Raw genomic sequence first — 15,001 nt, 5'->3', positions numbered from 1 at the left:
GAACATGTGGTGCTGGAGTGTGTGAAGTATACCAGAGACAAGAATGAGATGATGCAAGTGATACTGACTGAGTTAGGGCATGATAGGAATGAAAGAGTGGAGAAGAGAGGAAAGGAGTAGATGGTGTTGTTGCTGGGTCTGTGTAGAGAGGCGAATGAAAGGATGATTGAGGCGGTGAAAAAGTTTCTGGAGAGAATGTGGCGTGCTAGTTGTAGGAACAATTAGGATAGAGGATGCTGTTCGTTTATCTTTTTATATTTTTCCTTCTACAAGAGTTGCCGATCCAAAGGCCTGGCTCAGGAGTGATCTTGAGCCACCTGTACCATCAAGATCAAGATCAAAATGTACCAAGAGAAGTGTGGAAGAGTGTGGCTGTGCCATGTATAATGTATGGTATGGATGTGGTTGCATGGAATGAAAGTGAAATTGATAAGTTAGGAGTGGGCCAGAATAGAGTAGTAAGGATGACACTGGGTGCACCGAGGTGCACAGCAGTTGAAGCCTTGAGAAGTGACATGGGATGGAGCACCTTTAGAGAAAGACTCACAAAAGCCACACTTAGGTACAAGATTAGGCTTGAGAGAATGGATGATGCAAGAATAGCAAGGAAGGTGTACCTGTGGAATGAAAGTGGAAGTAAATGGAGGAAGAGATGCATGAGAATGACAGACAGGAATGGATTGCAAGTTGTGTGGGCGATAAGAATGGCTGGGAGGAATCAAAATGAGCGTGAATGGGTGGTAACAAGAGGAGGCAGAGTGGGAGCCGAATGGGATGTGAGAAAATGGAAGAATGAGATAGACAAAGAAGTGAAATGTGTGGGACTGAATGAATGGAAGAATGAAATGGAAAGAAAGAAGACCCTGGAATGGTACAAGGAGAAAGAGGTCTCATGTATGAAAGGAGGTATGATGGAAGCCTGGGGGTAATCTTCTCTTCCGAGCGAGGGCACAGTGTATGGACGTGAAAGCAAGGAGTTACAGATGGTCTGAGTCCAGCAGCAAAGTGTGGCAGATATGTGACATGGGAGAGGATGAGACAGTGGAGCATGTAGTGTTACAGTGTGTGAAGTATGCCAGAGACAGGAATGAGATGATGCAAGTGATACTGACTGAGTTAGGGCATGATAGGAATGAAAGAGTGGAGAAGACAGGAAAGGAATGGATGGTGTTGTTGCTGCGAATGAAAGGATGATTGAGGCGGTGAAAGAGTTTATGGAGAGAATGTGGCGTGCCAGATGTATGAACAATTACGATAGAGGATGCTGTTCGTTTCTCTTTTTTTTTCCCCTTCTACAGGAGTTGCCGATCCAAAGGCCTGGCTCAAGAGTGATCCTGTGCCACCTGTACCATCAAGAAAAAGATCAAGGCCATCAAGATCAAGATCAAGATGAAGAGACCGCGAGTAATGCACTAGAAGACATGTCCATGAAGAGATAGTCAGCGTTAGCTTTGTGGTGCTGGTGTATTGCCACGATGGAGTACAGCGACTCAGAGGAGGCAACGATGGAAGGCTTTTGCTTCCACTCCATTTCTCACAACATGGAATTGCAGATACTTTTCTTGACTGATCAAGGCAACCCGATCTCGTTCAGCACGAAGGATTTGCCTTACCGGAAACAAGTGGACGAGGCCATTACGGTAAGGTGCCACAGCTCACTGGATAATCACCACCCACTATTCACAGGCTTACAACCACCCACTACTCACCAGAGCATAACAGGAATTGTCAATTATCTAGAGTCCTTTCGGGGATAAATTTGCAGTTTCAACCAATATTCCCTTCCTCGACCTCCCCTAACCTAGACACCCTCATAAGGTAAACTAATCAAACCTAACTCGGGGGGCTTCGTCTCCCTGGAGCCCCCCTTAAGGTAAACTAACATAACCTAACATTTTGTAATCTAACTGGTGTGGGACTAGAAATGCTCCAAACTGAAATGCTGACTCTGCAAAGGGCTATAGTTACATACAGTGTATTGGTTGAAACAGCAATAAAACTTTTGTGTATACTTTTAGATACACCTAAACATAAATATAAGACAGGGAAGAAGTGGTCTTGTCATTAATTTTGGGTCCAGGCGGTCCCCACTGGTTAGGTTAAGTAATGCTAGCTAGATTAGTGGTCTTTAACGGGCATCCAGCCTTTTTCATTAGGTTGGTTGTGGTAGACTTTTAAGTACCCAAATATTTCTTTTTTTTTTTTGCCTGTTTCAAGATGAGATGAAAATTTTTTCTTCTGGTAGATTTCGGTGTGTTTTTAATTAATTTGTTAACCGTTTACTCCAGAAATCAGCTGTTGGTTTTATTGCTTTTTCAACCAATATACCGTACATAACTATAGCTCTTCACAGGATCTACATCTTAGTGTTTGGAGTATTTTTACCCCCATTTTACCCTGTTGTAAGTCAGGAATATGTTGACCTTGTGTGGATGTCCTGGGGGGAGGGGCATAGCCCCCTCTAGTTGGGAGATTACAAAATGTTAGGTAGGTTAGTTCACCCTATGGGGAGTCCATGGCGGGGGCGAAGGTGCCCCTCTCCCCCAATTAGGAGGTTACAAAATGTTAGGTTAGATTAGTTTACCCTATTGGGGATCCAGTAAGTTAGGGGGAACTGAGAGTTGAAACTGCAAATTTAACCTGCCATTTTTTTCTCCATCTTGGAACTGCTGATTTTTCAGTAAAAGTGACTAACTGTAATACAAAACATACCGAAATCAACCTGAAAAAGAAAATATTTTCATCGTTACAGATAACATATGCATTATAATGTTGTACATGCCCTTTCCAGCCTTCAGGCACCTTCAGGTACACACTTAACATAGCAGCATCATTAAACCCAGCAGTGACTTCACTAAACATTTCCCTTTGTGTCTCACAATACTAGGGGGCAGTCATGGTCTGCCCTCTAATGACAATTCTCTTCCTTCATACAAAACTATAAGCACCTAGTTACACACACACCATTCACTCAAAATTCAAAATTATCATGGCGACTCCTACACCAGCCTCTGAGTCCCCATCTGGGGATGGGACCACAAATGTCCCCAGGTCACTTTTTTTTTTTTTTTTATGTAGGATAGACACTGGCCAAGGGCAATGAAAATCCAATGCTAATCCCAGAAAAGGGTCAAAAGCAGTGGTTAAAAATTGAAGGATAACTGTCTTTGTAACCTCCCTCTTAAAGCAATTCAAGTCATAGGAATGTGGAAATACTGAAGCAGGCAGGGAGTTCCAGAGTTTACCAGAGAAAGGGATGAATGATTGAGAATACTGGTTAACTCTTGCATTAGAGAGATGGACAGAATAGGGGTGAGAGAAAGAAGAAAGTCTTGTGCAGTGAGCCTGTGGGAGGAGGGGAGGCATGCAGTTAGCAAAATCAGAAGAGCAGTTAGCATGAAAATAGTGGTAGAAGACAGCTAGAGATGCAACATTGCAGCGATGAGAGGCTGAAGACAGTCAGTTAGAGGAGAGGAGTTGATGAGACAAAAAGCTTTTGATTCTACCCTGTCTAGAAGAGCGGTATGAGTGGAACCCCCAGACATGTGAAGCATACTCCATACATGGACATATTGAAGGATAAGTACAGAGCTACCAGCTGGGGGTGAGAAAAACTGGCAGAGACATCTCTAATGCCTAACTTCATAGAAGCTGTTTTAGCTAGAGATGAGATGTGAAGTTTCCAGTTCAGATTATAAGTAAAGGACAGACCGAGAATGTTCATTGTAGAAGAGGGGGACAGTTGAGTGTCAGTGAAGAAGAGGGGGTTGTTGTCTGAAAGGTTGTGTCGAGTTAATGGAGGAATTGAGTTTTTGAGGCATTGAACAATACCAAGTTTGCTCTGCCCCAATCAGAAATTTTAGAAAGATCTGAAGTCAGGCATTCTGTGGCTTTCCTGCATGAAATATTTATTTCCTGAAGAGTTGGACGTCTATGAAAAGATGTGGGTGGTGAAAAAAGTGCAGGGTGGTATCATCTGCATAGGAGTGGATAGGACAAAAAGTTTGGTTTAGAAGGTCATTGATGAATAATAAGAAGAGAGTGGGTGACAGGACAGAACCCTCAGGAACACCACTGTTAATAGATTTAGGAGAAGAACAGTGACCGTCTACTACAGCAGCAATAGAACGGTCTGAAAAGAAACTAGAGATGAAGTTACAGAGAGAAGGATAGAAGCCGTAGGAGAGTAGTTTAGAAATCAAAGCTTTGTGCCAGACTATCAAAAGCTTTTGATATGTCCAAGGCAACAGCAAAAGTTTCACCAAAATCTCTAAAAGAGGATGACCAAGACTCAGTAAGGAAAGCCAGAAGATCACCAGTAGAGTGGCCTTGATGGAACCCACACTGGTGATCAGATAGAAGATTGTGAAGTGATAGATGTTTAAGAATCTTCCTGTTGAGGATAGATTCAAAAACTTTAGATAGACAGGAAATTAAAGCAATAGGATGGTAGTTTGAGGAATTAGAACAGTCACCCTTTTTAGGAACAGGCTGAATGTAGGCAAACTTCCAGCAAGAAGGAAAGGTAGATGTTGACAGACAGAGCTGAAAGAGTTTGACTAGGCAAGCTGCAAGCACAGAGGCACAGTTTCAGAGAACAATAGGAGGACCCCATGAGGTCCATAAGCCTTCCGAGGGTTTAGGCCAGCGAGGGTATGGAAAACATCATTACAAAGAATTTTAATAGGTAGCATGAAGTGGTCAGAGGGTGGAGGAGAGGGAGGAACAAGCCCAGAATCATCAAAGGTAGCGTTTTTTAGCAAAGGTTTGAGCGAAGAGTTCAGCTTTAGAAATAGATGTGATAGCAGTGGTGACATCTGGTTGAAATAAAGGAGGGAAAGAAGAAGCAAAGTTATTAGAGATATTTTTGGCTAGATGCCAGAAGTCACGAAGGGAGTTAGATCTTGAAAGATTTTGATACTGTCTGTTAATGAAGGAGTTTTTGGCTTGTTGAAAAACAGACTTGGCATGGTTCATGGTTCTGGGTAGAAATATAAAGTGCACGAGATTTACAGAAGTACATGAGACTTACTGTAGGTTAGTTGAAATGTGCTTCGGATTTTGCGAGGCACATCATGTCTGCTAGATGGTAGAGTTCACATGAGATACACTACACTTCGCCACACAGTCAGTCTTTAGAGATACAACTACCCACATGAAATATTATCTCCCAATCCTTCCAGTCAGTGAATTTTTGTTGTGTAAACCAAGAATCATCAATTAACAAAGGGAGGGAGTGGAGGGCATGTGAACTCTACCATCTAGCAGACATGATATGCCTCGCAAAATCCGAAGCACATTTCAACTAACCTACGGTAAGTCTCATGTACTTCTGTAATTTTACTTCGGCAAATCACTTGTCTGCTAGATGGTGTCGTTCACATAAGATTTTAAAGTCATGTGGGTGTTGTATGTAAAGGGTTCTGTCAAAATTCACATTTTGTAAATAGGTGTAAATAAAAGTTCCTATTACAAAAACCCAATTTCATTTATGAAAATAGAACATGATTTTTACTGCTGATAACATTTCAAGCCTTACATTATACTGAGCCTAGCACTGCTTCTTGAAAAGGGTCTATTTCTCCTTGTATATCCTCATTATAATATTTAGCAAATGTGGCTTCCTGCGTCCAACCAGCTTTGGCATGATGGTGGCAAAAGGCACATCCAGTGCCTTGGCCTTAGACACTGACGCAGGTCTAATACTACCTGCTGTAGTATTGCTTGGTATCAATCCCACACTTACATAACATGGTCTTAAGCCACCTTGCCACCGTGTCCTTAGAAACACTCCTATGAGGTTTTATATAACTTATGAGTAGTCTCCCATCTGCATTTCCAGATTCTGTCCTTAGCCTCTCAGTTCTTTCTATATATTCTTTCATAGTGTTAACTACACACAATCTGTAATCCTGAGGATAAGCTTTAAATACAATAGTACGAACATTAAATTTTGGCTTGCATTGCTTGATGTTACCTCCTAACAAAACTGAAACAGATTCTTCTCCAAATGCCATATTCACCAACAATAATAAGTGCAAAGTTTGGATCCTGGCTGCTTGTGTCATTGCCATCAGCATCACCATTTTTAGCGACAAGTCTTTCAATGTTAGGCTGTGTAGTGGTTCCATGAGTCTTATCTTTTGTAATACAAGTTTCACATCCCAGGTCGTCGCATACCTGGGTGTAGAAGGGCGTAAGTTGAAGACTCCCCGCAGAGATCTGGGGACGAATGGGTGATTGCCCGCTCTGCAGCCTTCCACCATAATTCCTATTGCAGATAGAGCCCCTCTCGCCGTGTTAATGCTTTCATAACCCACACCCCTTTGAAAGTTATGAGACAGAAAGTTTAATATATCTGCTACAGATGGTGCAATGGGATTAATGTTCCGTCTACTACAAAAGAGTGTCCACCTCTTGATATGAGTGTTGTATTGTCTACCTGTTGCTGGTTTCCAAGAGGCCATAATGATTTCCGTACCTTCTTTAGATATGCCACGTTCTCCAAGTTGTTTCCGGACAACTGACAAGCCATCAAATTTGTGTGTTTCATTATTGGGTGTTCCTCTGCAGTTGACGGATGCATTAGCACATTTTTCCTTCTCTGTATGACCTGAGGGTCGTCTACTAGCATCCGAAGGAGCACCCCCATCCACGGTTGTGATGGCCAAAGTGGCACTATGATCCATCCTCTGGTCCTTTCCTCCCTTAACTTCTGCAGACATCTAGAGATCAGAGAGAAGGGAGGAAAGAGGTAAACCAATTTAAAATTAGCCCACGGAATTGTAAATGCATCAATATATGCAGCCTTTGGATCTGGTGTCCATGCACAGAATGGAGTCATTTATTTGTTCAAACATGAAGCGAATAGGTCTATACAAGGATTCCCAAATATAGAACACAATTCCTTAAATATCATCTCATTCAGCTGCCACTCATGTCTGTCATTAAAGGAACGTGATGCCTCGTCGGCCATGACGTTACATTTGCCTGGTATGTGGGAAGCTGTCAGCCATGCCCCATTATTAAGACACCATTCCCAGATGTCCCTACTGATGTCATCACAAACTATTGACTTAACACCTCCCATCTCATTCACGTAATTAATCACTGTGGTGTTATCACATAACACCCTGACGTGTAAACCTTTAAGGAGATGTGTAAAAGATCTCAATGAGAATAATATAGCCAATAATTCACGTGCATTAATGTGTGAATGCACCTCTTCAGGGGACCATCTGCCATTGGTAGTGATACTATTTAGGCAACCTGCCCATCCTAGATTTGAAGCATCTGTGAACAACTCAGTATCTGGTGCATTTCTGAATATTTTCCTGTTTTGATTCTCCAATTCCTTTATCCACCAGTTTAAATCTGTTCTAATCTCCTCTGTAATGTTCATCCAACTATTAAAGTCTCCACATGCCTCTTCCAAAGCCTTGATCTTTGCTCTTTCCATCCTCCTATAGTGCATCTTCCCCATCTCTACAGCTGGGATTGCTGCCACCAGCAGGCCAATCACTCTTGCCACAATTCTAATTTTTTCTTTCTGTCTATTGACTAAAAGAGAGCAATGCTGTATAATCTTATCCCTCCTATGCACCGGCAAGGTAACTGTCATGGCCACCGAATCTATCACGTTACCTAAATACTCAATACGCATAGTGGGACTCAGAACAGATTTCTCCACATTTATGCAGAAACCTACACTCTGCAACAACTGAATGGTGTCATTCATGCAATCAAAACATCTCGGCAAAGAGCTACTATACAGAACCGTATCATCAATATAATTAGTGATGTTGTGGCCTTTATGCTAAGTGTAGAGAAAACTGGCTTCAGAAGTTTTGTAAATAGACGAGGACCATCCGAAAACCCGTTAGGTAGACATGTGAACTGGTAAATGTTATCCAACCATCTAAAACACAGATATTTTTGTTGTTCCTCTGCAATTTTTACTGAATAATAGGCTTTCTTAAGGTCTATAGAAGCCATATAATCTCCTTGACTAAGCAACTGTAATGCTTGTTCAAAATTTTCCATTTTAAAATGAGTATATTCTACATGCCTGTTCAGTTTTTCAAGATTTAACACCATCCTATAATCCCCAGTCTTATTCTTACTCAGAAAAACTGTTGAAAGTATTTGTTGATCCTGTCTATGTGTCTCTATGATGGCCTTTATTTATCTCTAACAATTTTTTAACCTCCTGATGCATAATCAGTTTATCTTCCTCATTAAAGACATACTGTATATCCTCTCTAAATAAATATCCGATATTAGCTTCATCTATATTCAGATGACAATGTTCCACCATATCCAAAATGAACTGGTCACTTGTAATCACACGTCATTTATTGATAAACTTGTGAAGTTGCCCAGCCTCAAATTGTTCTCTCACCTGGGTTAACGCCGGGGGTTGTGTTGACCCCGGCCTCTCACGTTTTTTTGTTGTCCAAGCTTGAGCAGGGTAGGAGCGTCTGTGTTCACCACTGGAGGGCATCCTGCGAAAACCATATGGCTGATATCTGGATGGGAATCCACAGGAGGAGGCCTTGGCAAAAAAGTTATGTTGTTTACCTCCACCAAATCTGCCACTGCTTGCAGTCCAAGATGTAGGCTTCTTAAAAGTGAACTTGGTTTTCAGCCTTTCTGCCTCCTCAATATTTCTGGTGGCTTGTGACAGGTCATCCCCAAACAATAGACCCATCATGGGAGCCTTGTCAGCACACAAATGAGAATATTTGGGATTAATGTCCCTCTTTATGATATGTCGCCTGGTCAAGTTATTTCTGTAGTGGGCACTACCCAATAATGCCAATGCACCATTGAGCATGGCCACCTCATTTGCAATAATTTGGTGCTCTTCATCACGTGCCACCTTGTCTAGCACAGTAAGCGATTTTACAACAATAGTAGCTGCCTTGGTAATATCTTTTCCCACTTCCCTTAAGCTGAAATCTGCCTTCTTTGCCTCTGCAGGCAGTGCATCCAGGACCTGTGGGTTGCAATCCACTTGAGTTAATGCATGGCAGTTACTTGGTCTAAATGTCACCTCATCCTCTACAATGGCTTTGTAATCTTCCTGCCTCATGCCATTAATAAACAGGTGGTTCACCATTGCAGCAATTTCCTTGTCAAGTTCTTTTAAGACAGTTTCCGTGGGTCCATAATTCTTAGCACTTTGTAACAATATACTATCATGAGGAACATCCCTCTGGATTTCCTCTTCCTCATCACTGTCCTCCCTCAGTGGAGTTCTAAATCCAGAAAATCCTGCCTGTGATTCCTGAGAATCAGGCACCAAAGTATTATTTGACACCGACAGGGGAGCATTGTTATGAACTGCTTTTGACTTCACAGCCCTATTTTCCTTCTTAAGCTTGTCCATGTCTTTCCTCAACTCAGTCAGAGCATCCATAATCATGCCCAAAGAAGGCGCAGTGCTGTCTTCACCGGCGTATTTTGGAGAAGGGGAAGGTGACCAAGAGTAACTTAACCTCTCATGACGAGTAGAATGGCTCTTGGATCTCGATCTTTCTTCATCATGTTTACTCCCCTTGTGTAGTTCCTTTACCTTAGCTGAGGTGCGTGGCATGCTGGTAGTTCTGAATCTCTCAGGACTGGGGCAAGCATCAGAAGGCGTCCTAGACGTGGCGGCTAATGTTAACAAGACGCCACCCCTTTTAACAGCAGTTCCTTTTATAACCCCACGGGTGCCTTAACCTCACACACAGGGCAACTGTAAATCAAAAAATTTTTTCCCTATAGTAATCTGGGAAGTCAAATGCCCCCAGGCTTGTAAATAAGGCAATATTCCTCTTGCCCCAATAATGGGTAACAAGATGGAACCATCTCGCACCTATGTCGGCTCACGAGAGTGCCCAAATATTGTTATATATATATATATATATATATATATATATATATATATATATATATATATATATATATATATATATATATATATATATATAACATAAAATATTTGCCAATAATCCGCCTTATACCAGGTAACAGATATCATATAACCAATAATCCGCCCTTATACAAGGTAACGGATATTTATAGTCCATAATCCACCCTTAAATCAGGTAACGGATTCAAATAGGCAACACTCCGCCCTTATCAGGTAACGGATATCCATAGGCAATACTCCGCCCTATAATCAGGTAACGGATAACTAAAGACAATACTCCACCCTTATAACAGGTAATGGAAATCATAATACACAATCCAAACAAGAAAACTGTAATATTCCTATCACTCACCGATAACAGAAGTCGTAACAACTTAACAGGAGGCAGGACCGACGTCCGACTTGTGTGGTGTCTGCGTAGTAACTGACTGTGTGGCGAAGTGTAGTGTATCTCATGTGAACCGCACCATCTAGCAGACAAGTGATTTGCCGAAGTAAAATCTGGTGATGGAAGGCTTAAGTATCTTTTGTGGGCCACCTCTCTATGACATATAGCACAAGAACAAGCTGTGTTAAACTTAGGTTTGAAGGTTTAGATTGAGAAAAAGAGTGAGGAATGTATGCCTCCATGCCAGACACTATCACCTCTGTTATGCGCTCAGCACATAAAGATGGGTCTCTGACACAGAAGCAGTAGTCATTCCAAGGAAAATCAGCAAAATACCTCCTCAGGTCCCCCCAACTAGCAGAGGCAAAATGCCAGAGGCACCTTTGCTTAGGGTGATCCTTAGGAGGGATTGGAGCGATAGGACAAGATATAGATATGAGATTGTGGTCAGAGGAGCCCAAAAGATGGTCATGAATACGAGTAGGGTGCTGCACCAATTGCTCTAGGTCATGGAGGATAGCAAAGTTGAAGGCTAGTTCACCAGGATGGTCAGTGAAGGGAGAGGAAAACCAAAGCTGATGGTGAACATTGAAGTCTCTAAGAATGGAGATCTCTGCAAAAGGGAAGAGAGTCAGAATGTGCTCCACTTTGGAAGTTAAGTAGTCAAAGAATTTCTTATAGTCAGAGGAGTTAGGCGAGAGATATACAGCACAGACAAATTTAGTTTGAGAGTGACTCTGTAGTTGTAGCCAGATGGTGAAAAACTCAGAAGATTCAAGAGCGTGGGCACGAGAGCAGGTTAAATTGTTGTGCACATAAACGCAACATCCAGCTTTGGATAAAAAATGAGGATAGAGAAAGTAGATGGGAACAGAAAAGAGGCTACTGTCAGTTGCCTCAGACACCTGAGTTTCAGTGAGGACTGCCCTTCTGGTATTGACCTCAAGTGTCTTGACATCCCCTCAACTTTTTCTTCATTAACTTCTGCAACATTCACTGTCTTAGATCTAATTTTCAATTTGTAGAACACCACCTCTCTACTAAATCTCATCTTTTCCTCACTGAAACACAAGTGTCTGAGGCAACTGGCAGAAGCCCCTTTTCTGTTCTCTCTTACTTTCTCTATCCTTGTTTTCAATCCAAAGCTGGATGTTGCATTTATGTGCACAACGACTTAACCTACTCTCGTGCCCATGTTCTTGAATCTTCTGAGTTTTCCACCATCAGGTTACAACTACAGAGCCACTCTCAAACTAAATTTATCTGTGCTGTATATCTCTCACTATAACTATAAGAAATTCTTTGACTACTTTAACTTTCAAAGTGAAGCACATTCTGACTCTTTCCTTTCACAGAGATCTCCATTTTTAGAGACTTCAATGTTCACCACCAGCTTTAGCTTTCCTCTCCCTTCACTGACCATCCTGGTGAACTAGCCTTCAACTTTGCTATCCTTCATGACCTAGAGCAATTGGTGCAACACCCTATTTGTATTCCTGACCATCTTGGAGGTATGCCCAGCATTCTTGACCTTTTGCTAACCCAGAGGTTGGCAACCTGTGGCTCTGGAGCCATGTCCAGCTCTTTCAAGAGACATATGTGAATCCTGCTACCTACATAAAATTGTCCAACTTATCATAGGACACGTAGAAAAATGAGAGAGAGAGAGAGAGAGAGAGAGAGAGAGAGAGAGAGAGAGAGAGAGAGAGAGACGCGAGGTCTACGTCTATTGTACGAATATGATTCCTGTATGATACATATCCATCCAACCACCCCAGCCTATGCCCAACACTGCTTGGCAGTGTAGGCAGGCATCTCGTTCAGTGAAAACCCACTCATAGTTACCAGGACGGCTATTTTTTCTCCTCCTACTAATACTATGATACTACTACTACTACTATACCAGTACTGCTGCTACTACTACTAATACTACTACTATACTACTACTACTACTACTACTACTACTACTACTACTACTACTACTACTACTACTACTACTACTACTACTACTACTACTATACCAGTACTATTGCTGCTGCTACTACTACTATACTACTACTACTACTATACTGCTACTACTTCTACTAACTACTACTAATACTAATAATACTATACTACTTCTACTACTACTATACTACTACTACTATATTACTACTACTACTATATTACTACTACTACTACTACTACTACTACTACTACTACTACTACTACTACTACTACTACTACTGCTGCTGCTGCTGCTGCTGCTGCTGCTGCTGCTGCTATTATGACCATAATATCTTCAGTGAAAGATATTAAGATGTAATCAATTACTGGAGAAATGGCATCAAGGAAGAGGAAAATTGAAGATGAAAATAGAGAGGTTAGGAGTGAATGGAATGAGCATTTTGCATTTGTTCAGAATTCTAGAGGGCACCCTTTGTACCTCATATGCAGTGAAGAACTGGCCAGCAATAAAAAAATCCAACCTTGAGAGGCATTTTCAGAGGAAACACAATGACTTTGCTGAAAATTATCCAGTTGGAGATGCCAGAAAGAAAGCTGTGGAGGAACTGCAGCTCAGAGCAAAGCGAAGTCAGAATGTATTCGCGAAATGGTTGAAGTCCTCCAACGATACAACTACTGCCAGTTTTGTGATAAGTCATGAGATAGCAAAATGTGAAAAGCCTTTTACAGATGTTGAATATATAAAAGATTGTTTCATCAATGCAGCAATGTATCTGTTCAGAGAATTAAAAAAACAAGGATGAAATAATTAAGAAAATTAAGAATGTGCCATTGTCTGCTAAAACGATGAGAGACAGAGCATTGAAACTTGCACAAGACATCACCAATCAGCAAATTATAGACATCAATTCAGCCTGTGGCTTTTCAGTTGCTTGTGATGAGTCATATGATGTTGATGACATTGCACAAGTTGCTCTTCTTAGCATTTATGTCAACTCTGAAGGCCCACAAGAAGAACTCATTGACTTGTTGCCTCTCACTGGTCTAACTAAAGGTGATAATATATTTTCAACAATTATAACCTGCCTTAAGGAAAAAAGGAATTCAGACCACATTATTTCTATTGCAACTGATGGTGCATTGAGTATGACAGGTATACATAAGGGGTTTGTTTCTCTCTTAAAACGAGAGCTGAATCAGGAAGTAATTTCATTTCACTGCATCGTTCACCAAGAGGCATTGTGTGCACAAACTTGCCTATCAGAGTTCACTGAAGTAAGAGACTTAGTCATGAAAATTATTAACAAAATAATGGCAAAAGGCTTAAATCACCAAGTTTCGTGAACTTCTGGAAGTTTTTTAGTTTTTAGTGGTTTGTACAGCAAAAAAAATCTTGAAAAAAAAACAATTTTTGAGCAGACAAATTGAACTTGCTCTGAAATACTGACCTGATAACAATTAACACATTTATCTTGTATATGCTGAATGCAAACATCAAAAAGGTCTCTTGCATTTCTGGCAAACTTGTACTTGTGGAAAACATCCAGAGTGCTCAAGCCACAGTCAGAGAAACACATGGCAGCAGTCAGGACTGAAAGAGGTGAGGGTTTGCAGGGGTAATACATTCTCTCTCTCTCTCTCTCTCTCTCTCTCTCTCTCTCTCTCTCTCTCTCTCTCTCTCTCTCTCTCTCTCTCTCTCTCTCTCTCTCTCTCTCTCTTCCCTTTCTCAAAACCAGTGGTTCTTAACCTTTTTAATACACTGCCTCCTCTAAGAAAGTATCCTCTCCATGCTTCCCCCCTGCATCAGTAAATTAAATTCCCTCTCGGATTTTACAGAAGAAAATAAAGAAAAGTCTTTTTATGGAGTATAAATTAAGTACTAGTGAGATACTTGACACTGCTTAGCCTCTAGATCTTGAATGCATGGTTGAATGCATGCCAGAAAATGTACAGCATGAGTCCCTTTCAGCATTCAGCCTGTTTATGTATTTGGTCTTGATAACAGTGAGTATGGAAAAGGCAGCTTCATAAAGATACATGGATCTGAACATAGAATTCAAAGAGCCTGGTGTGAAATCAGAGGGTAAACAGAAAGGTACTTAACTCAGAACATTGCAAGACCCTAGAATTCAAAAAGCCTGGTGTGAAATCAGAGGGTAAACAGAAAGGTACTTAACCCAGAACATCACAAGACCCAGTTCTTGAGAACTTCCACTTCATCCGAAACATCAGCTACTTCACATTGGAATGGCATTAAAAGCTTGTGAATAACAAACACATGTGTTCGCCAATACATTTTTGACTGCTTAATGTTTTTAGGTAAATATAACAACTGGGATTAAGGAAACATCAACAGCCTTAACTGAATAAATACGAGATTGTCACAGATGTGAATAGAAGGCTTGGAGAGAAGGGGGTTTGCCATGAGATTATTACAGATGTGTGTAGAAGACTTAAAGAGAAAGGGGTTCACAATGAGATTGTCTCAGATGTGCATAGAAGTCTTGGGAGAGAAAGGGGTTCACCAGTCACTAACAATAAGTGTGCATAAAGGTCCAGGATGAGTTAAATCCCTCCCTCCCATGGATTTTGAAGGATATAGAGGGGGCGATCAGTAAACTACCATCCTATTGCTTTAATTTCCTGCCTATCTAAAGTTTTTGAATCTATTCTCAACAAGAAGATTCTTAAACATCCATCACTTCACAACCTATCTGATCACCAGTATGGGCTCCATCAAGGCTGCT

The 15,001-nt window shown here is 41.2% G+C and overlaps 1 protein-coding gene across 7 annotated transcripts in view; it reads left to right on the top strand.

The window, feature by feature from the left end:
• The first annotated feature begins 1,362 nt into the window (after positions 1-1,362).
• LOC135109621 (DNA ligase 1-like) overlaps positions 1,363-15,001 on the top strand; it is a 195,424-nt gene continuing 181,785 nt past the window's right edge. For 3 of the 7 annotated variants that reach the window (XM_064021053.1, XM_064021054.1, XM_064021057.1), the window contains exon 1: positions 1,363-1,640. The gene's annotated coding sequence lies outside the window, so the exon portion shown is untranslated. The remainder of the gene's footprint in view (positions 1,641-15,001) is intronic. The other 4 variants (XM_064021051.1, XM_064021056.1, XM_064021049.1 and 1 more) reach the window with 3 other exon arrangements.

This window comes from Scylla paramamosain, chromosome 19, assembly GCF_035594125.1.
Source record: "Scylla paramamosain isolate STU-SP2022 chromosome 19, ASM3559412v1, whole genome shotgun sequence".
In the NCBI taxonomy this organism is placed as follows: Eukaryota; Metazoa; Arthropoda; class Malacostraca; order Decapoda; family Portunidae; genus Scylla; species Scylla paramamosain.
This window is presented reverse-complemented; position numbering and strand designations above follow the sequence as displayed.